The following is a 24,238-nucleotide window of genomic DNA, read 5'->3' as shown; positions in this document are numbered from 1 at the left end:
TTGGCCAATATAAAGGGGTTTCTCTTAGAGGCTGTGAGTCTGCAGGGAGTTTGGACAAATGCAATGCAATAACTTGGGCATCCAAAACCACATAAATACCCAAAAGTAATTGCCAGCTTTGTTCTCTCTTTATTTATTCAATTCTTTTGTTTCCTTTTTTTTTCTTATGAGTGAAATAGTCCTATGAACATAAATCCTAATCTCCGTTGAGAGTGTGTGGGAAACAGTTACGGGAAAGACTCAAATACAAGGAGAAAGTAAGATACCGAAGGTGTAGCAACCGTAAGAAGAAGCCATTCCTGCTGCATCGCCCCAGTTTGAAATGATTTTCTGTTTGATTTCCATAAAGCTCTCACTCAGCATGTTTGAAGTTATACAGTACCGACATCTCTCCAGGGAATGTGTTTACTGTTTTTCCTTCCTCTACCCTCTTTCCCCCCCCCGAAGGCTTTATTCTCCTTGATGTATTAGGCTTTAGTAATTGGTAAGAGTATTTGGATGGTCATTTTATTACATGACTATTACCACAATTTACCTTGATCTTAGCTTCTATCACTTAAAAGTGATCAAGAAGGAGTACACACTTAGAATCACACTTTGCAAGTCTGAAAAAAAAAAGAAAACTGGGCGATAAAGTAGGAATTTCCATTGCTCTTTATCTCCCTCTAAGCTCTGTCGGTGAAAAAGTGTGAACTAACAAGCGTCCAGCAGCTTGAGACACAAAGGGCCGTCTACACATGAGAAGCAGTGGAGTCGGGCCAGGCACTTCTGCTTAAAGAGTGAGTGAGAGGGGGAGAGTGAGTAAGCAAAGCTGTATAGTGATTTGCCATTTATAATTGGCCTGCATTGGTAGATGGTGGCTGGCAGGGACAGTATTTCTTTTTTTTTTTATTTCTTTTTTTTAAACACAATCTGTGTCTGCGGTCGGGGCGATGCACCGCTAATGACAGAGAGCCAGAGTGGTGTGGAAGCACAACAGCGCTTGGTGGCTACGAGGCCAGCTCTCGAAAATATGTTCTATCAGATTTCAGATAGATGATGTTTCATGGTGACGGATCATAAAAATTGTAGCTACTTTCTATTTCGAATGCTTATCTTCACAAGTGAAAAAATGTGGGCGAAAATCAGAATGCACAATAAGGACATTGAATACATGCCACAGTGGAAATATCGCTCCTCGCTCCCAGTGTGTGTGTGTGTGTGTGTGTGTGTGTGTGTCTGTCTGTCTGTCTGTCTGTCTGTCCTTCCGTCGGTCTCTCTCTCCGTGTGCCTGATCCCGTGTCTCTCTGTAGACACAGCTGAGAACTCAAGACAGCCAAAATCACCACGAACCTTGGTGTTTTATTTTGAAATTTGTTTTATTTTGTAAAGTATCCGGCCGCACTGTGGCTTTCCTACATGTGAGAACCTGCCTGGCTTGAAACCTTGGCTCGCGGAAGACAAAGAGGAGACGGGTTGGGTTTATGGCGTAAGTAACTTGTATTATAGAGTTTATTTTTAGGATTGTATTATTCCTTTTGTAAAATAAAGAAATCAAAGAGGGGTAGGCTCTCTCTCTCTCTCTCTCTCTCTCTCTCTCTCTCTCGCTTAGTCCAACAGTAGCTCAATAAAGTCGCCTTTTGAGCCAATACACATCCAGCCAATGGAGAGAAGACATGCAAGCCCAATATTCAATTAAGTTAATAAGTATGAACCTACTAATCAATTTAACAATAACTACTTGGTTAAGAGTAAGGAACAATTGCGGCCATTGTCAAATGAAACCAAAATTGAGGAACAGTTGTCTCCTGTGTCTATGTCTGACGTTTCATTGGCCCCTCTCCACCTCCGGCCTCCTCCCTCTGTGGAATTTGTGGCTCTATAACAACATTACACTATTTCCTCTATTGCTCCAGACAACAGAAACAACTCCCGCTGTTGTCTTTCTTGGGACAGTTTCAGCAACCATTGTCCTACAAATCAAGATAACAGTGTGCACTCTCACCTTAAAAAGACATTTTTCCCATCAATCACTCTGATGCACCACATGATTGGAGCACTCAATGAAAGTGAGTCTGCTTGAATCCATCTGGATTCTTAACATATTGACACACAAATCCAAGGTCTGCATTAATAGATTGGGACCCTACCTCCACCTAATCAAACAGTATTTTGGACCCTGTTTGACTTGCAGATTGGGTCCATGTTGTCCAGTGACCTCTAGTCGAGGGTTGAGTACCATGTTTAACGGCACTAGGGCAGTGTTTGTTGAGGCAACACATTCTCATGAGCGGGTTGGTATGGTATCCTACAAAAACGTATACAATTTATATGATAACCTACAGAAATACAGCAAGCGCCGGCCATTCACGTGAGGACACGTCACGGGGTCAGCCCAATGTTCCCACAGCCCAATGTTCCCACATTTCTAAGATTTGTCTTAAAGGTCCCATGGCATGAAAATGTCACTTAATGAGGTTTTTTAACATTAATATGAGTTCCCCCAGCCTGCCCATGGCCCCCCAGTGGCTAGAAATGTCGATAGGTGTAAACCAAGTCCTGGGTACCACTAAGGTCTGTATAAAAGAGACTTCAGATACAGTATTAGGGGACCAATAAGGTCTATATAAAAGAGACTTCAGATACAGTATTAGAGACCACTAAGGTCTATATAAAAGAGACTTCAGGTACAGTATTAGGGGACCACTAAGGTCTATATAAAAGAGACTTCAGATACAGTATTAGGGGACCACTAAGGTCTATATAAAAGAGACTTCAGGTACAGTATTAGGGGACCACTAAGGTCTATATAAAAGAGACTTCAGATACAGTATTAGGGGACCACTAAGGTCTATATAAAAGAGAATTCAGATACAGTATTAGGGGACCACTAAGGTCTATTTAAAAGAGACTTCAGATACAGTATTAGGGGACCACTAAGGTCTATATAAAAGAATCCAAAGAGCACCATGTCATGGGACCTTTACAATTTCAACCCTAACCCCAAATTGGGAGAAATGCAGATTTAATCTGATACAAATCTATGAAAAAGAAAATGTGGAAACATAGGGCCTAATTTTGAAAAATATGTTAGAAATGTGGAAACATAGGGCTGTGGGAAAATAGGCACGCTCCCCCCGGTCACATGACAGTTTATAGGCTTTTACAAGTACATTCAACAAAGAGAAGGTACTGTGAGCCAACTACATAGCACCGTGAAGTTACCTTTCAGCAAGCTGTTGCAGTTGAGTTCAACCTATCAACAGTGACTGTCCTGTCATGTTTAGGCACCAGAACGACTAGTTAAAATTTGAAAAAAAAAGAATCTGTCTTTGGATTAAACACCGGTCCTCCCCCCGGACGCAAACCGACCCCGACCTATTTCTTTTGCAGATTTTTGCAGTCACAAACACCAACAGTCAATGTGGTGCTGACAGCAACACATACGTAAAATACATATGGATTAGAGCGCATTACTTTTTGTAGCTGTATGCGCAAATAAATGACGAGAACAGCCTGGTTAAGGGAGAGTACCTGTCTGGAAAATCACCCACACCCTCCCCCCCCACACACACAACAGGACCCAGAGGTCCAGTCATGGATAAGGTTTTATTTTTTATTTTTTTTATACATAGCCCCCACCACCCCCGTTACCTCACCCCCATCTCTTCTCCTTCCTGATGCCTCCTCCATAAACAATGAAAAGTTAATGAAGAGGTAACTTAATGATGTAATGAATATGGCGGAGCCCAAGGTCAAAGCTGGCTACAGTCTGGGACTGGGCACAAGACAGGGCCAGGTGATTACACACACGTTTGAATGCCTCTCTCACACGCACGCATGCACGCACACACGCACACACGCACACACACACACACACACACACACAGTCACACAGTCACACAGTCACAGACACACACAGTCTCTGTATGCATGTAGCTCTAAATATTATTTGTCCGCTGGCATTGAGAGAACAATAAAGGACAATGGCATTTGTACAATCCATTGTGTTACTAACATAATTATCCTAATCTTGCTTTACTTTTACTCTACTTTTTATTTCTCGCACTATGTTGCTTTATACACTTATTGACTCAATTTTTCATACCCTTACGGTCTGCATTAAATGGACTGTGAGCAACTGCAACTTTACAATTCCCCGAGGGGATCCATAAAGTATTCTGAAGCTGAAACATTTAGAATTCTTGTCTGCAGAATTATGCTTCGTAGTTTGCATGTGTGCAAATGTATGCATAGTGCGTGATGAAGGGGTGTGTGTTGTGTGTGTGTGGGTGTGTGGTGTGCGTGTGTGTGTGTGTTTGTGGGGGATTGAGGGATGTTTGAAGTACTGTGGGAATAAGAGTAGAGGGCTGTGTTTTTGTGTCTCTTGCATTCTTCCTCTGTGTGTACTGTACATACATACGTGTGTGTGTGTGTGTGTGTGTGTGTGTGTGTGTGTGTGTGTGTTTGACAGTACAGGGACTCGTTCTAATGTTGAAGATGGTGATTAAAAATTGAAAAGGTTTGAATGACACAGTAGAGAGTTTGGCAGAGCCAGGTACGATCGATAGAGCTCTGGTGAACGGCCACTACCCCTACTTGTTGGGCTGGAGAGCACTTGGGAATGTGTTTGTGTAAGGCAGAGAGAAAGTGGGTGTGGGCCGTGCACGTTATGCCTTTAAATAATAGCCTGTATCACCTAATAGTCTTTAAAAAGACTATCTGCTGGGAAGCACAGCACTTTTACTTTGAGTTAGCTTTAGAACAGACTCGACACAGTGTCAGAAGAGGTATGCACACATATGCACACGTGTCACAGAGTTGCTGTTTTTATCGCTAACAGCAAAGCGAATGCCAGCCCAACACAAAAAGTGCATGAGTTCAATCAAAAGAGGAAGGGGAAATTACAGTATATTGGAGAAGGAAAGATGATAAGAAAGAGGGGGAGAGCATGGGAGTTGTTAGCGCGGCTTACCCAGCAGCCAGGTGCTCTCTGTCTTCGATCTGTTTGGCCTCCGCCGGGCTAAAGAAGTGTCTACACCTCACTTCATCCCCTTATAGCCTCTCAAACCACAACATATGGGGGAGGGGGGGAGGAGGAGGAGGAAGCTGTGGAGGCTGAGGGATGGCTGCATGGAGAGGATGGAGAGAAAGGGAAGCGGGAAAAGGACAGCAAGAAGGAAAGAAGAAGAATGCATGGGGATGATGCAAGTGAAACAGGAAAGACTAATGCACATAGCTTTTTAACCCTTGTGCTGTGTTCCCGTCAAAATTGAAAATCAACACTTATGTTGACGCTTTTTAATCAATATTTTTCACTTTTTCTTACATTTTGTCACTTTTTTTGCCTTTAACACTAACTTGTTAACTCTAGCTTTACAGTTATTTTCGGAATTTATGGTCAATAAACCTCATTTATAGGAAATTATACCTAATGTTTGAGGTGGAAAAGCGGAAATTAGGAATTATTTAGACTTAAATTAAAGGAATGGATGTTGATGGATAATCATAGACTGGACTATGTCAACTTTTACTCAATACAATTTCAAAACCGCTTTAGTTTTTTTTTTTTTCTCCAAATGCTATAAAATTGAATAAGATGCCCCAAAATTAATGAAAGTAGAGATTTGTACTTGGCAAAGAGCATTGTGTGGAATTAATCATGTTATTTTTGGTAATTAAAAAGAACATTGATATAGAAAAAACGGTCAATTTGACCCGAGGACAACATGTGGGTTAAAGACAAATAGCCCTTTTTTATAGTGTAGCTTAGCTAGCGTGCAAACTTAATGGCAAAGTTTGAGCTCCACTTAACATATGCATGATGATAACTATGATTGGCAGGCTGGCAAACCAGTGTGGAGGCTTTATAACAACAGCCTACCTCCTCTTCTACCCTTGAAACCTGTCTGGTGTGTCTCTACAAATTATATGATCATCCCCAGCAGGTCTACTTTTGAGAAAGCACTTCTTTTTTAACCTAAAACACATTCTTTCCCCCCACCTACTCACGTACTTTTGTGTGTCTGGTCAGAGGCAGTGCTTGAGGAAAGTGTAGCGCTGTATTTAGACATTGCAGCAAACAGTCGCCGCCTGTCACAGCAGCACAGCCACCATAAAGCTACAGGGAGCTTATACAAGGCCAGCATGGGTCCCTTTCAGAATAAAATGCTTTTGCAGATTCCTCCTTTCTCACTTGAATCCACAGGGGCCGTAAGAATCTTCCTGCATATGTGTTTCTCATCACGATGATATCACCAAGCTTTAAATACAGCGCAGCTTTTTCTGTTCTAGTGGCTGTGTAATAAGCTCTTGTCTCCTCACCGTTTACACATTTTCACCACCATCAAATTAGATTCTTTGAAAAACAATAAGGTTCAGAAAAGTTGACACCTTGGTTCAAACTCTTCATGCCTTTTTTAAGACCTTGGTTTAAACACTTCATGCTTTTTTCAAGACCTTGTTTCAAACACTTCATGCCTTTTTTAAGATTATTTTTGGGGCTTTTCTGCCTTTAATGTACAGGACAGCTAGGTGAGACAAGGGAAAGACATGCAGGAAATTGTCACAGGTCTGATTTGAACCCCGGACCTCTGCGTTGACGCATAAACGTCTATGTAAACGTGCGCCTGCTCCACCCACTGACCCAACCCGGCCACACTTCATGCCTTTTTGATTGTGAATGTGTGTGTTACATTGCCTTGGAGCCCTGGTGAGTTGTGACAAACCCTGTTTCCAGTCTAACTCATTGCTTCTTTGGCCCCCTAGACTCACCAACCCTCTACTGAGATCCATTGGTTGGTGTGCCTTTTGGTGGCTCAGCAGGCTGCACCGGTGCGCCTATACGCTACTCGCTCCCAATCCTGTCATGAGTCATTCCCCATGTCATTCTCGCAGGTTTGGCCTGTCAATCAATCTCCTCTGTGAGCTAAAAAGCACACAATACTAAACTTAGCTTCCCCCGAGGCAATCTGGGATCCATCTGATCTGCTGGACAGCAGGCATGCTAATGTACTGGCAACGTAAGATATTATATTATATCATGTGCGTGGATGCTCTATTATTAGACGATAAGAATAGAATATCTGCTGTGCTGTGTTTTATGAAGGTCAAAGAATTGAATCAGAACTGTTTCACCGCTGACCTAGACTGTTTTGCATATTATATTATATTATATTATATTATCACACGGGTTGAATTCTCATTTAAAAAACCCATAATAGCCTGAATGAGGTTTGATATGCATTTATGGTTTGTGTTTATGAGGGGATCCAAACTAAGATGTGCATAACACCACTCAATGAAGATGGGACAAACATGCGCTCTATTGTCTGATTTTGATAAATATAACGATACGAGGGCTGGGCGTCGCCAATGATTTCCCCAATCGAGTCGATTCCTAGTCACATGGGCTCGATTCGATTCAATTTCCGATTCAACTTAACATGAATTATGTAAACTTTCAGTCAAAAAACACATTCAGCTTGGAAATAAAAGAGATTTTCAGATGCTGTAAATTGTACAGTCAAGAATCAAGCGTCAAATATGTGTGTGTGTATATATATATATATATATATAATGCACCAGGTTAATGTTTACATTGAGAATTAACCCCTTAATATTTTGGTGGTGGGCCATACATTCATATTATAAAAAGGCACATACAGTATTAAAAAGCTTTTGGGATTTTATTAATCAATATCACATCACTCAAACATTACGATTGATTTGAATTGGAGAATTGATTCATTTGAACCCAGCCCTAATATAAATGGGTCTGTCGTCGCAGCAGTCAGTGGTGGAATGTAACGGAGTACATTTACACCAGTACTGATAGATACAGTGGGGCTCAAACGTTTGGGCACCCCAGGTAAAAATATGTATTAATGTGCATAAAGAAGCCAAGAAAAGACAGAAAAATCTCCACAAGGCATCATATGACAGATTAGACATTGATATAATATGTCACAAATAGTTAGATTTTATTTCCATCATTTACACTTTCAAAATAAAAGAACACAAAAAAATGGTGCCTGCAAAAGTTTTGAGATAGATAGATAGATAGATACTTTATTCATCTCCAAGGAAATTTTAAACTATACTGTACTCTACTTAAGTACAAATGTTGAGGTACTTGTACTTTACTTGAGTCTTTTTTCTTTTTATGACACTTTATACTTCTACTTCGCTACATTTCAGAGAGAAATACTGTATTTTTTACTCTACTATATTCATCTGATGGCTCAGAATGACTTCTACTTAAGTCACTTTTTTATATTTAATATTTAAAATTTTACTTGTAAGTGAGTATTTTTACAGTGTGGTATTAGAAGTTTTACTCAAGTAAAGGATGGGATTACTTCCCCCACCACTGGTTGCAGTCACACACAAAGAACAACCAAGGTGAATCCAAAGTGCAGGCGTGTGTAGCATCGTAGCTGCTAATGTGCCGACAGCTCACACCATGTGTGTCTTCCTGTCCACCGAGCCACCGGATCCAATTCTTTTAAAGGGACATGTTGAAGATTACAAAACCACTAAAGGCCGAGATCATATGTTCCCCACGAGAGATTTCCTCTAGCAGTAGACAACCCCAAAATGCAACGGCATGCTCAACACATGTGGCTTTTTGGGGTTGGGCTAGGTTGCATCGATGGATGGCCTGCGAGTAAAAGGCCTGTGTATGTTGAGCGTCGTGTTACCTCCGGGTCATTTTGACAAATGTAAACACTCAATCCCTCCGTCAAATTCCATTAAACCCTGTAAGAACACAAACACACACTCTAAAAAATAAAAAAAGAAGCCCCCAAGCAGCAGCATTAAACAAGGGCTCTCATTTGGACATAAATAGTGTGATCTTACTCATAAATCACGCTGGGATTGTACATTTGGCCCGGGCAAAGGCTTCAGGTTTGCACACCCCTTCTGTAAACAGGTTCTGTGTGTGTGTGTGTGTGTGTGTGTGTGTGTGTGTGTGTGTGTGTGTGTGTGTAAGTAAGTGTAAGTAAATGTGTGTGCGCAAGGTTACCGGGCTCGATCCATTTAAAAGTAAGAAAAGAAAAAAGGGAGCCTTGCTGTAATCAAAAACAATAACCGCTCAAAGCGTAAACTCTTCCAAAGCCCCCCCCTCCACACTCCTCCACCCTCTCCTTGAAGTATGAAATAATATTCTGTGTGTGGGCCCTGGCCGAACGCTGAGAACGCAAACATTTCACAATAAAGTTGTTTAAATAAAGGGCCTTGGCATAGATGGCTGGGAGATAGAGGACATGCTGCGTTAATTACAAGCGCCCGTTAAAATAAACCGCCGGTATAAAATATGACTCTCTCTCTCTCTCTCTCTCTCTCTCTCTCTCTCTCTCTCTCTTTCTCCCCATTCTCGGGGATTTGAACCTATAAAATGTCAGCGAGGTGTGTGCCTCAGATGTGCTGTTTGGAGACCAAACACAACGGCAGCCCTTCGGCTTGGAGATTGGAAAAAGAGAGATAGGCAAAAAAAAGGAAAAGGTGGGGGGGGGGGGGGGGGGGGGGGGGGTCCGTCCACAAAAAAACACACAACAGAGCTCTACAATCAACAAAGAAAGCAGTGTTTACTCTGCATTTAAAGACTTTTGAATTCTTCTCGCCCCCGCCCCGCCGTTGCATGGCATTAACTGAAAGGGGAAAATAGCTCAGTTAAGCACCCCGGTTTATTATTCTTCAAACTCTGAAGTCTGAAAAGTAATAAGCTTTAAAGGCACCGTAAATGTACTGGTGCTCCGCGCTCCGTATCCGTTTCAGCCTTTTTCCCTTACCAGGCGGTATGTGTGTAAGTGAGTAAAGTTACATCGCAGAGAGAAAGAGAGAGAGAGAGACAGGCCGAGAGATGGATTATTTTTCCTGAAGCGTGGACTTAAGTTTCTGCTTCGTGCTGCTGGGTGGCCCGCTCCTCTTTAGCCGTGTTAACATAAGAATAGAGGGGTGGCCAGGGGGGTGAGGAGGGGTGGTGGGGGGTGGGGGTGGGGGTGGGGGGGTAGCGGCGTAGCATGGTTTAAATTATTCTGCGCCTCCGCCGCTGCATAGCAGGAGCTGTTGTTATCCACTTAGAACATCAGACGATTTGTTCCTTCTCCCCTCTCCCTGCTCTCCCTCTCTCAGCCCCGTGGGCGTCTTTATCCGGGACCCCTTTGTACCCGGGTTGTGTTAGAACTCCTGTCCCGGGCAGGGTGCACCCTTCATTCCCTGCCACTTGTTTGCTCTTCCTGTACTGGTATTTCTTTTTTTTTTGTTTATTTAAAGTTCTGATCAAAAATTTGTTTTTACAAATAACTTGGTTTTCTTTTTAAATCTGCTTCCAAAAGCTCCGTATCTGATTCGACACCCTTTGAAAAAGACAGAATGCTATGTGGTGGTGGAAGAAGTATTCAGGTGCTACTGATACCACACTGCTACAGGTACAAGTCCTGCATTGAAGTATCCTCAAGAAAAGGACTCAAAGTAGTATAAATAAAAGTACCCAATGCATACAAATCCTCACTTTTTAGAAGTGTATCAACCAACTAGGTGTTTAATTAGCAAAATGTGTAAAGTAACAAGTAGTGGGGTAAAAAGTACAATATTTCTCTCTGAAGTAGAAAGTGGCATGAAAAGAAGAGTTCAAGTAAAAGTACCTTAACATGTATACTTAACCCTTGTGTTGTCCTCCCGGGTTAAAAAACAGACTAAAATTTGACATTTTCATCCCTTTTTTCAGACTTTTATTTTAGTTTTCACCTTACCTACAGCGACTTTTTGGAATTCATGGTCAATAACCCTCATTTAAATTGAATTATACCTAATATTTGAGTTAAGAAAGCAGAAATTAGGAATTATTTTGACTCATAGTTAAGATCAGAGGAATGAAAGTGATCAATTGTACATGCAAAGAGCGTTGTATGGATTCCAATCCATTTTAGAAACCCATATTTCAGATATAGACATTTTTGAAAGGGGTCAAATTTGACCCGAGGACAACAGGAAGGATAAGTGCTGTCTTTGAGCAGGGTGACGTGTGAAATATCCAATGGCAGCCCTCGGTGGGGCGGGCTGTCATCCGGGCCCGGTGACGGGTGCTGTGACGCTCGGAGGCCCAGATGAGGAATGCAGTTATGAGGAGATGTTTGTATACATTCAGCCTGCGCCTTGGAAAAGCAGCGATGGTAGTTGAGCACAGCTTAAAGACATCTGGATGCGATGAAATGCCATTTGTCTAAACAATCAAGAGTCTTACCGAAGCCACCCAACGTGCGCTGTGCTTTTAGTACATACTTGTGCAATGTGCTTCGGCAGAGAACGTTATATTGACAAATATTTCATTGCGACAGCCTCGTGGGATCTCCGAACAAGATTTCTATTTTTTTGTGGGTTTTTTTCTCGCATCATTCCAGCTTTCCGCTGTAAACATAAAGCATTGGTGACGGCTGTGTACTTGAGGATGGATGAGATGCGGGAGGAGTTCATTTATAATGCCGGGAAGGTGGAAATAAAGAGAGACGCTAAACAATGGTGGCATTTGATTCTAAACAAGACTGAGGCAAATCAGCGAGATCCTAATCTAAATACTTAAATGTAATGCTCATTCTTACTGAAAAAGAAGAGAAGAAAAATGGGGAATAATAACCCCCTCGGTTTTTTTAATTTTTATATTGCGGTTGACCACCAGGCATCACTGAAACAAAGAATTCAAGAGAGTTTAAATGAACTTGACTTGCAAAAGATACAAGATCAACATGTCGGGGGGGGGGGGGGGGGGGGGGCTCTGGGGGGGGGAGTTCAATGCAGGCTAAGGACACAAAAACACAAGATACACTTGGATAGAGAGGAGGCATCATCTGTCAAAAAAGAAATCCACACCTAGAGATTTATTTTCTCCTTAATTCTGTTTAAACAAATTATCTGGGCAGTCTATGCTGTGTGTGTATGTGTGTGTGTCGTAGTGAAGGGGGGGCAGGCAGACCTGACTGGGATAATAAGCGTCATGGAATCTAATCAGATTTCTAAGATGAATTGATTGTTGTGAGGCAGCCGGTGCAGGAGTGGGGTTGACAATAAGCTGAAATATAAGTGTTAATTTTTATGCTAATCCTCTGGCATCTCTGTGTGATGCAATTTGGTCCAGCAGCCCCCTCGACTTTGCGCCACTGATATGAAATTGTCCCGCGCACAGAGAAAATGTCAGCTTGCCAGACCCTGAAAGCTTGTAATTTATTAGGTATGTTTCTATTAGTATGTGTCACAGTTGTTAGGGAGCCACATGCACAGGCAGGCAGACACAGCACCTCCTTCTCTCCCTCCCTTCCTCTCTCTCTTTCTCTAGATCTCACTCTTTCTCACATATTCCTCCAACCAACTTGCCTCATCCTTGCTTCTCCAATTTTTTATTTTTTGCCGTCCACTTTATTAGCGCACACGCACACAAGCACACACACACACACACACACACACCATGCTTGTTCTTAAGATGGTCTCGGCTCAGTGGCTGCTACACTGGGGCCTTAATGTATTATCATATATCGGGTGGTCCTTGCCCCCTGGACAAAAGCTATTTAATACAATTTAATGACATTCCCAAGAATGAGGAGGGGGAGGGGGAGGGGGGGTTAGAAAGTGAGGGATAGTAAAAGAGAGAGAGAGGGAGGGAGGGGGGTGGGGGGGGGGGGGGGAGAAGAATCAAAAAGAAAAGGCAGGGGCCCAGATGAAAATAGCATCTGTGTTTTTCATGGCTCGCCCATGCAAACATAGCACTGTGAAATGCGTGACTTTCCCTCCTTTTTCTATGTCTCTGTCTCTGTATCTACCTGCAGGATCACATTTTGTGTGTGTGGGGGGAGGGGGGGTAGGCTGCTCAAGTAGTGGTAAAAATGTCACAATGTAGGTGTCAGAGAGCTATACACTACATGTTCATCATATCATAGCCCATGGTCAGTATTTTTCTGCGATAGTCATTCAATGTATTTAAAAATCTGTATTTAGTATTTTTAGCATTTAGCATTTTCCCTTTTGTTTGCCAGATGGTGTAGAGGCAGACTATCAACAGTGGGAGTCAGAGGGGTATGAAATGCCACAAAGGTCCCAAGGCTGGAATCGAACCCGGGACGTAGTGGATATGTTTCATACGCTGGTAGCGCATGACGATGGCGCTCCATATATAGTATTTTTCATTGTTACTGGCGAAGTTGGCCTCACCCATGCAGTATTCAAAGTGCATACTCGTGCACAAGGGATTCACAGCAAATCTTTTGTGCATGTACAGGACTTGAGACAGAAGACAAAAACCTGCATTTTTTTAATAATAATGCGGAAAGCCAACAGAACTTTGGTAGCCAATTCCTACAAATGTTCATATACTTGCACATTTTTGCGACATAATTAGGAAACATATTCATTGAAAATTCAAATTTGACTAAAGCTCAAAGTGAGTAATGTTGGTCAAATGTTGAAAAAGTCAACAATGACCCAAGTTTAGTCCCACGTTGCCAGACCTTCCTCCACAGCGCTGCGGAGGAGGGTCTGGCTATTCCACACAGCAACATGCTCTGGTTTATTGGCATTTTTTTAAACCAATCACAATCGTCTTGGGCCGCGTTAAGCGCCAGGCGGAGCTCCGGTGCCGTTGCAGAATAGCCTCGGGATGGAAGTGGTGGAACATATGTTCAAAAGTTGTACATGTGCAACAGAAAACTCTGATTGGACAGATAGTCTAGCTAGCTGTCTGGGTTTACCCTGCAGAGACCCGAGGAGCAGGTAACCATAGTCCTCCACCGGAGGTTAGAATATCAACACAAAGACAGAGGGAGGTGACGGAAATAAAGCTCGAAATTAGGGACATCTGGCGGTGTTTTTTAAGCTTGGATTAAATCACGCGGAGATTAATACAGCATTCCTGTCTGTTGTAAGAATGCAGCACTTTGTGGATTGGAAAACATTTTTTTGTATTTTTTTGCCAGTAAAATGAATCTACGCAGCCGTTTCCTCCTGATATTAAAACATACTGAAATTATTAAAAGACAGAGTTGCTGGGTCCTGTAACACCAGGTGTCACAAAATCAACCAGCACCTATGCAACTTTTAGTTTAAAAAATATATATATTTCTACACTTTTCCCGAGGTTTTTGTCACTTTTTACGATGTTTTGTCACTTTCTCCTCTGACATTTTTGTCGTTTATTTGCAATTTTTTAAGCTTTTTTGTCAATCTTTTCAACATTCTTTCAACATTTATTTTGCTTAAATGCTATAAAATTGAATTAAACACCCACACATTTTTAAATTAGCATTTATTTAACTTGAAGAGCATCGTATAGAACCATCCATGTTGTTTTTCTTCAACGCTTCAACAAAGAAACCCAAATTTCTGATATAGAAACTTGTAAAAGGGGTTAAATGTGACCTGAGGACAACAGGAGGGTTAATTTATATTACTCTAAACCACCTTCTGTAAACCAACTGTATACTACTGTCTACACTGCACTATATTACTTGTCCTGTGTACGTGCCACCCGTCTAGACTTTGTATATCGCATTGCACTTTTCTACTTTTTTTGCACCTCTGGTTGGACTCAAACTGCATTTCGTTGTCTTAGTAACCAAAATACAATCAGTTATATCAGAGATGTCATCTGTAAAGAAAAACGGAAAAAAAACAGGGTCAAACAATGAGTTTTTGCCAATTTTCTACACATTACATTTTCTTGATTTACTTAGAGCTCCATTCTATTCTGTTCTGTTCTATTATTTTCTATGTTTAGTCATCTCTCTCATTATCTTTAAACAAAAATGGCCGTGCTCCCGGCTCATACGTAGTGTGGTACCAGAAAGCCAGTCAAAACTGTACTCAGTGGGCCCAGAAAACCCACTGAAAGGTTTGGATGCAATTCACATATAGGTCAATTAAATGCAACAACATCTGCTCTCTCCCTACCATTTGCATATAGCATTCATATGTTAATGATGTCCCTTGTTTTTTTTTTTTTTTGCATGTGTGTATGTGCATGTGTGTTGTTGTTTTCTTCTCTGTGTGTATCCCCCCCCCACCCCCCCCCACACACACACACCCGTACTTCCTCCCCTCCTCCCAGTCTCTTTGTATCGCCAAACAAAAAGAGATGCAGAAAATTTGGATTCATACTTCCCTTTTCGATACTCCCGTCCTATTTTCACTTCCTCTCGCCTGACGATTAAAGGGGAGGTTAGACGAGTGCCACAGTTGTTCCATTGGCGTGCCCCTGATTTCGACAAGAAGCCCCTTTAACGGCAAAGGAGGCAAGGCCCTCTCTCTTCCCCGAGCAGCTTAATGCCTTATAAATCAATGATGACACAGATGGACTAGCGATAATCTATTTAGAATGCCTCACAGCAAATATTGTTGTGCAGATGATTAGACTGCCAGTTATTTTAACTCAGACCCCTAAACCCAATCTTCCGCTTCTCATAATGCTCCTTAGATTCAGAGTGGTAATTTGGGATTTGATATTCTTGTTACTTGAAATAAATTTGGCATGAAAAGACATGTTCAAAATGGTAGAAATGAAAAGTGAAATCAGGTTGATGCAGGGCAGTGTGTGTGTCTACATGCGTGTGTGTGTGTGTGTGTGTGTGTGTGTGTGTGTGTGTGTGTGAGTCTTGGGTGGCATGGGCAGCTTGAGAAACAAAAGACATAAAGAGGTGCTGGTGTCTGTGCCAAGGCTGTAATGATAAGGCATGTTTCTTTAAAGAAGGGGGAGACAGACCTTTAGCAGAAGTGTATCTCCAGGGCATTTGTGTGTGTGTGTGTGTTAGACGGTCTAGTGACACAAGGGGGGTTAATGGCAATCCAGGGTCTCTGCCCCTTTTCATGGTCGACGGGTCTCAATTTAGCATGCGAGGGTGAGGAAGAGAAGAGAAGAGAAGAGAAGAGGAGGAGTGCAAAAATGAAGTGGAGGTTGTCAGACGTGGCAGCTGCTCAGAGGCCCTGATAAATATAAGCCCTTATTGATCGGTTGAAAATGAAAGATCCCCGAGTGGTGTGCAGTATTTAGCTTCTTGTCTGCCTCGTGTCAGCGGTGGCCTTGCCCTGGAGGGATAGATTTTCAGCTGTGCCTCCGGGCACCGCAGCAACACTGGCTTTGATTTCATCTTTAACCTTTTTCGGCTGCGTTGCCTTGACCTCTGCAGCGTCGCTCGCTGAATTTGTTACAGTTTCATCTTGACACGGAGGCCTCCCCCCACCACCCGTCACTGTCTTCTTCTTCGGTCTGTATCTCCTCTATGTCCACCCGCCTCTTCAGGGTCTATATTTCCTTATCACCTCATCTTTCTAATCTTTCCTCTGCTCTGTTTCTCCCTCCAGGTGGCCATTCCAGTAAGCAGTAGTCAATCAGGGGTGACAGTGAGAGGCCACTTGATCCAAACAGACAGGTTGCACTCCAGTATGCAGTTGGTGTGTTAAGGTAAGCTCACACACACATAGCACCCAGACTTTTACCCTGTAGCAAAAATGTGCTCAACTTGAAGATTTTCCAAATTCTTTTGGAACCCCTCAACTCGTTCTCACTTTCAAATCGTCAAGTGCTGACGCTTGATCATTGGCCTCTTAAAATCCCTCATAGCCGGTGCCCATATATAGAGGTTTACTCCTCCGGCCCTTTGTTACATGTCATTCTTTCTATCTCTCTCTCTATTTCTCTCTCTTTCTCTCTGTGTCTCTCTCTCTCTGTCCCCTTTCATTTCTTCACCTGTCCTGTCAATAAGGGCCTAAAAATGATCTTAACCCTCGTTTTCCCATATCAATGTTCTTTTTAATTACCCAAAATAACATGATTGATTCCACACAACGCTCTTTGGCAAGTACAAATCTCCACTTTCATTAATTTTTGGGTGTCTTATTATATTTTATAGCATTAAAAAAAAGAAAGAAATTGAAGTGGTTTCTAAATAGTGTTGAGTAAAAGTTGACATATTCCAGTCCGTGATTATCCATCAACATCCATTCCTTTAATTTTAGTCTAAATAATTCCTAATTTCTGCTTTTCTAACTCAAACATTAGGTATAATTTCCCATAAATGAGGTTCGTTGACCATAAATTCCAAAAAGAACTGTTAACTAAAGTTGATAAGTTAGTGTTACGTAGGGTTGAAAACGTCAAAAAAGTGACAAACATTGAAAAAAAGGGACAAAATTGTAAGAAAAAGTAAAAAAAAAGAGGATAAAAAGCAACAATAAAAGTGTTAATTTTCAATTTTGACAGGAAGACAACACATGTACAACACATGTATAGAACGCAGTGGGTAGCTCAACCAAGGCACAGTAAGATGAGGTACTATTAAGTACTACTATTACATTAGTACTATTACATTAGTACTATTACACGTAAGGAGGCAGGTTGGGCCGGTGGATGGGTAAAACAACACAAAGTCTCGCATTACCAGACTAATAATGAGAATAATATGTGCTTTGGTTCATTGGCATTTCTTTAAACCAATCACAATCGTCTTTGGGGCGGGGCTAAGTGCCAGACAGAGCCACGGTGCCGCTGAACACGTGTACGTTCAAAGGTTGTTTTAGTCGCTGGGAGGGAGAATGTGTTGAAACTCTGTATGAAATGTGCTTCGTTCTCTCACTGTAACGATGAAAGAACAAGACAGACACACACACACACACACACACACACACATACACACACACACACACACACACCATGCACACATTACGCCACACACCTCCAACGGTTCATCATTCGCTCACCATTTTCCTTATACCCAAAAGGCACTCTGTTTAACCCAGCACAACACACACACACACACACACACACAGTCACACAGCTACAGTACACTGCTGCTATGTGCACAGACAGAACTTGTAACAATCTGGATTGTGATAATCTATGATAATCATCCACCACATGCCACCTAAAAATGCACATGGGTGGCATTCAACACCCACACTGGCACGTTGCTTCAGTGCATCTCGCCTCCCTCTGCCGCTCTCCCCAATGTCACTACCTCCAGCGTCAATGTCACCACTCTACTCCCTTATTTCTGTTTTATGTATGAGGAGGCTCGCGCTATAACACAATGCGAGGGGGGAAAAAGGAACAAATCTTCAACAATTTATGTTTGGCATTAGTGTAATTGAATCCCACTCGTATATCAAAATAAGAAAAGTTGCGAGGTGAGGGTGATATAAATACAAGGTAGGGATCCGTGAAAACACGGAGCTGTCCCTCCCCTTTTTCTCTTGTCTTCCGAACAATGTCTCCCATCTCTTTTTTTATTCGCTCCCTCTCTCCCCTTCTTTAGCTAGATGGATGATAAATTCCCAGCCAGAGAGCCAGCAACAGCTGTTGGCAGACAGGCCTGATATGAGAATAGCAGCATAGGATGAGCAGGCATTAAAAATTAATATGCTATTTAGCCTAGGTGTATTTTAGGTATTTGACATTTTCATGTCCGGGACAGACTAAATTTATTCATAGTACAGAAAAAAAAAATAAAAAATAAAATAAGAAGAGAGGAATGGGTGGAGGAAGGGGTGGGGTTTGGGTCGCGAGGGAGATAGAATGCAGGGAACACTAACTGAAGGCCATTCTGGTTTTATGGTCACCCTGCTTCACCTTGCCTCCCAGCACAGTGATGTAAGGGGGTGGGGTGGTGGTGTTTGACTACACTTTATATATATGTTACACAGCGGTATGTAAAAAAAAAAAAAAAAGTACTGATCATGTCAGTCAAAAATGGAAACCAGTAAAACTCCTTTTGTCTGCACATGAAAGGTCTAGCTCAAAGTAGAGCTGGGCCATATGGAGAGCATCAATTATTGCGATTAGAGCAAATGCATCGATATTGTGGCAATATAACATATTCACACACATTCTCATTCCCATGGCATCAAAACGAGACACTTGGTCAGGTGCCTTTGGCTGAAAGTCCTGTGTTGTGTGACCTCTCATTGGCTAACAGCTAGCCAATGAGAGCCTGGCTGTCAGCATCCTTTACCCAGCTCATGAATATTAATGAACTCAGGCGACATGACGTCAGACTGACTAGATGTTGAGATTGCCCTGATATATCCTTTTTATTTCTTTTCAGAGGCTAGAGCTGACAGGGGAAGTAGCAGTTCATTTTTACATAACACTAACACATACAAACCGAACATATTTTAGAAAATGCAATTAAAAACGGTTTTGTGTGGCAGGGCACCTTTAAGGAAAAGGTCGTTGGTGGGCGACTGGTTGTAATTCTACGTTATCTTACAATCAAGCGGCTGCTCTGCCGAATGCGTTCCATACAAACACTAAATCGCAATTTTTCGGTTTCTGACGCTGAGAGCAAGTAATGGAGTTCCCGAGTCCTGGACTCTGACTCGACCCGGACTCCACTTTGGTGACTTGGACGCCACGTCACTTGGGAATCAGACGTGGGAAACTGGGGCTAGTTCCCAGTTGCTGACGCGTTGTTGACAGCTCACGTACAAAAACACGGCATGCGATCGTTCAATGGTTAGAAACTGGTCCTTAATATACAACAGGACTTACACATGCATGTAATCTATTTTGTCCACAATGTGCTATCGATTTAGGTTGTAGTCGTCCATTGGTTTCAACAGAGTAACTTACAATAATTATAGGCCTATGTTTTAAGCTCTTGTACAAACTGTAGTGAGGAAAGTAATAAGTAATTGAAGAGCTTTGAGTGTCCTTTGTTATTGTGGCCTCCATGTTTTCACACACCCAATGCTCTAAGCTACACCCAACAGTTGGTGGCAATAATGCAACAAGTTTTTATACCAAACGCCAATATAACAGAAAAGAAGAACAGGCATCCTGACCATATGACCGCTGGCAGTTCCCAGGGGGCATGAACGCACCATATCCTTCCTATTGTGTTTGCTTCAAATTTGACCCGTTTCAATTTATAATAAAAATATTAAGTTAACCCTAAACTTCTTTCCTACTCTTCGTTATATTACTCGGTCGACTACTTTTAAGAATCACGTTTGTTACTTTTTCTTCTTTTGATTTTCTTTTTCCTCTTTTTTAATTGGTTCTTATTCTTATTATTTTGAGTTCAGAACTGACATATCTGTTGGTAGTTGTTCTCCATGCAAAAAGATTATTAAGAAGAACTAAGGACTGCCAAGTCATTTCAGAGTCACAATTATAGTCATTACTCTAAAGTAACTTAATTCTAACACTAGCTGTGTCATATTAAGTGTATACAGAACTGGGGAACATATTGTTCAGGGTCACATTGTGTGCTATAATGAGCTGGGGAACATAGGACCCTGGGAACATAGGACTTATTGTCTTTGTTCCCATTATGTGCCTCACATGTCTGGGGGACATAGGACCCTGGGAACATTGGAATGACCCCAGCAAATATCTCCGCTGTCCTAGCTGTACAAAAAACCTGATTTGTTCTACGCATGTGCAAAGATGGTTTAGGTTGGGCGTTGAATTGACTTTGAGTCAGGACGGCCCATTGGTCGGGGTATAGGACCTGAACACAGATCTTAAAACTCATATCTATCCTGGTACAGAGACTATGTAGAGATATGAGACGGATATAAGATATTTCATTCTTGGTCATGTGTTAGTAAGTCAACCCTATAATGAGAATTTCTTTTCAAACGTGCATTTAAGTTTTCCTGACAAGCAAATTTTTGCGGCCATGTAAGTAATAACTCTTTTCTCTCAGAAGCAAAGGTGGAAGTAGCGACATTATGCCACAAAAGCTCTTTGGAAGGAGGTTGGGTAAATGGTTTGCTCAAGCAAGCATGTGACTTTGACACAGAGACAGATTGTTTTGCATCCCTTCTTATTTTTTGGTTACCAACAGTCAATTTTGGTTTCTATTAACCATGAACACAATCTTTCTCTAACCTTTACTTCATGTGCCGAACAATCCCTTAACTATAGTCGTGGCAGATCAGGACATTTTTCATTGTAAAATAGCTTAAGATGATTCATGTGTTTGTGATTGTTTATGATCATGATTTATTCAAGTCTTTTGGAAGGTGATGTATTAGAACAACAGTCTTCCTAGACTCCACATTTCAATTCCGGAAAGAGGACACAGTATGAACATTTATGTGTAAAAAAATGAATAAAACTTCAGAAAAAAACACTAGATGTACAGAACAGTCGAGTTGCATGTTGATGAGGAAAGAGGAAGAAATACTGTAGTAGAGTAGCAATATCCAGTGTTGTCATTTATCCAGATTACACCAGCTGTCATTACAGACAAAATACTCAGCAATGTAAACTTTACATTCTGTTCAATTATGAACACGATTAGATGCAATTCTGCTGCAAAATACATCATACATCACAGAAATGTTTGATTTTTCAAGAATTAAGAAGCTCCTCCACTGCTACTGGGCCACCGTCAAACACAAGACCCCTGGATGTCCTGACAGTAAAAGTACAAGTCTCAGGCTGAGCCATGCTAGGACAGTCCTCCTCCCTTCATCACTCCCTCTCCCTCCCCCCTTTGTGATTAATGGCTAATGCTGCTCTAGTACATCTCTATATCCCTCCTCATCCCTCCCTCGCTAATCGTTGTGAAATCTTAGACATGGCCTGGATTTGGCCTCTTGGAGAAAGGGGGGGTAGGGTGAGGGGGGATGGGGGGGAGTGGATTGGCTTGGGGAGTAGGGACATTTCCACCTCCCACAGCATCCATATCACTTTTGACTTTCTTCTGCCTTGATATGTCATTGCTTCCCTGTCATCATACACTTAAAAAAGCCCATATTGTTCCACTTTGTCCATCAAGGGACAAACTTAGATGAGTTGGTCCAGGGAGAGACACTTTGCTCTCCTTAATTCTACCTGGGTGTAGTAGAAAACAGTTTTCTACAAATCATAATTGATGTCTTGTCAGTTTGGTGCGAACAAAATGGACCACCACAATTTCAACAATTCCCTCATTTCAACAAAATGATGAGATATTGTGATGGAAGAATGTATAGCTGGGCTCATTATGAGTTTGCATGGACCGCTGCCATACACTGATATATTAATACATATTTTCTTGTTGATAAAACAACCAAACATTGTCATACATACAGTAATCATCCTAGAAAATCAAATCCACGCTAGGATTTTACTTCAATTCGATTCAATTATATATATATATTTTTTAAAGATACGTTTTTGTCCATCTTAGGCCTTTATTTATATAGGACAGCTGAAGACATGAAGGGGGGGGGGGGGGGGGGGGGGGGCATGCAACAAAGGGCCGCAAGGTGCAGTTGATACTGCGGCCATTGTGTCAAGGAGTAAATCTATATATCTCGGGCGCTGTTATAATTAATTTTTTTCTTTTCAGTAGTGATGGAAATGCCACAATAGAAGTCAAAGGGTGCTTTTGAACAACAAGTTTTCTAGGTGCACCTGAATGCACCATGAATTTACGAGGTGCCCCTGTCTGCAACATGAATTCCAGTCATAATGTACATAATTCACAGGAAAGGCAAAAGGTTGCCACACTGGTGACTTTAGGGAACTCAGGACCACAAACAAAGCATACTTTAATTTACAGATGGTCCAGTACCATTATTTGCTTAATGACACCGATTTTGATACCTGCGATTGCGTATCAGCCGATACGGAGTACTGATCCGATACAAGTGGGTCATATATTTTGTTCTGATTTAACAGCTGCATACTACTATTCCTGTATGGATTTGATATGATTTGTATCTTTGTTGTTGTCTGGCTCAGGTTAAACTCTTTGTCAAACATGAACCAACACAAACAATGAATGCCACAGAATCATGCAGACTTATATGGTTATAATGGAAAAAAAGATCATAAGTATACTACTTCAACAATTTTCTTTAGGGCTTTAGGATAATACACTTAACATTACTTTTTGCAGATGAAAGTTTCAGAAAAGCTAGCAATTGAAGCTCAAGTTGAGGTCACTTTGTCAAAGTACTGTTTTTAAGACAAAGAGAGGATTTATACCCTCAAGTGACCCCAAAAGTGAATTGAAAATAGTAGTGAATAAAAGATGAAAGGGCTGGCCTGACTAAAAGCTGCCTTTAAACCCATGTAATTGGAACCACAGTGCATGCACGTGTGCTAACTCAGCAATCAGTGTGTGACAGCTTTACAACAACAGCATCACTTCTGATTGTCTTTATTTATGCCTCTGGTTTAGCAATTGCTCATCTTCCACCTCATTCCTTGCACCCTTCGTTACTCTCTTTTTCACCTCTTTGTCTGCTAATTATTTTATTTCCTTTTCCTTTTCTTTCCACTGTCACCCTCACTCTCGGCTCTTGCTCTTGCAACTCCATTGCTTCCACACTTGGCAGCACCTTCCCGTCGCAGTACCGCAAAGCACTGTATATACACTGACTGTTATTACCTTGGGGAACGTTTAGCAGCTCTGTGTTTAACACCATATAACCTCCGCTACATCAGCAGCGGCAGCGCAGAGAGAAACCTGGGAGGTGGAAACCAGAGACAGCTTGTGTTAGGTGAGTGTTTGACTGATCACCACGATAAAGACGACAAGAGAGAGAGAGAGGGAGAGGGAGCATGTGACAAGCCTGCTTATTTCAACCTATTAGATGATCAGTGATTCTTAAGGAGAGGGAACATTTCTTGCGATATCTCCCACTACAAAGTACATAGAAATCAAAGCCCTTCACGCTCCGAGACAGAAGTACTATATGAAAGAAACTATCTTAACAGCCTCCTTCATTCCTGCTCTTTCTTCCTTCTGTACTTCCCATTGATTTCACGTAACCGGTGTTAAGTGAAACTATTTACGAGGCAATGGATCCACTTGACTCACTGTGTCGAAGGTAGGCAGTGATTGGCTCCCATTACGGTCAAATAAAGACTTCAGTAAATCTTTCTTTGGTAGTACTTGTGTTTTCTTCATTATCCCCTATTAAGTGTAGACCATTTGATAGCCATTCAACAAATTCAAAGTTGAATTGAGACATCAAGTTAAGGTATTTTTTTGGACTGGACCGCAGGACCATACAGGCCCAAAGGATAAGCCCACCATTGGTCAGAACGGGTGTGATGATGTCAGCGTTGGTGTTGCCCCATTGACCATTGCCCTTTCGAACTGTATTGCCACAACACACTTTTGTACGTCTGCTGTCTTCTGTCAATCAGCTGATTGACTTCCTTAAGTTACATCCACATGCAGATGAACGGTCTCTCCCTACTCTTCTGATCTCTCTTTAGACACAAATTAATGGAGGAACATGTAGGCCTTTGTAATTTAGAAAGAAAACA

The 24,238-nt window shown here is 41.7% G+C and overlaps 1 protein-coding gene across 1 annotated transcript in view; it reads left to right on the top strand.

Moving 5' to 3' along the window:
• The window catches only part of znf536 (zinc finger protein 536), a gene marked incomplete at its 5' end in the record, with an annotated part of 312,490 nt that overhangs the window by 89,371 nt on the left and 198,881 nt on the right, over nt 1-24,238 (top strand). The window contains 1 exon segment of the mRNA XM_032510927.1: nt 16,324-16,423.

This window comes from Etheostoma spectabile, unplaced genomic scaffold (genome assembly GCF_008692095.1).
Source record: "Etheostoma spectabile isolate EspeVRDwgs_2016 unplaced genomic scaffold, UIUC_Espe_1.0 scaffold285, whole genome shotgun sequence".
NCBI lineage: Eukaryota > Metazoa > Chordata > Actinopteri > Perciformes > Percidae > Etheostoma > Etheostoma spectabile.
Note: the sequence above shows the minus strand (reverse complement) of the source record. Positions and strands in the feature narration are given on the sequence as shown.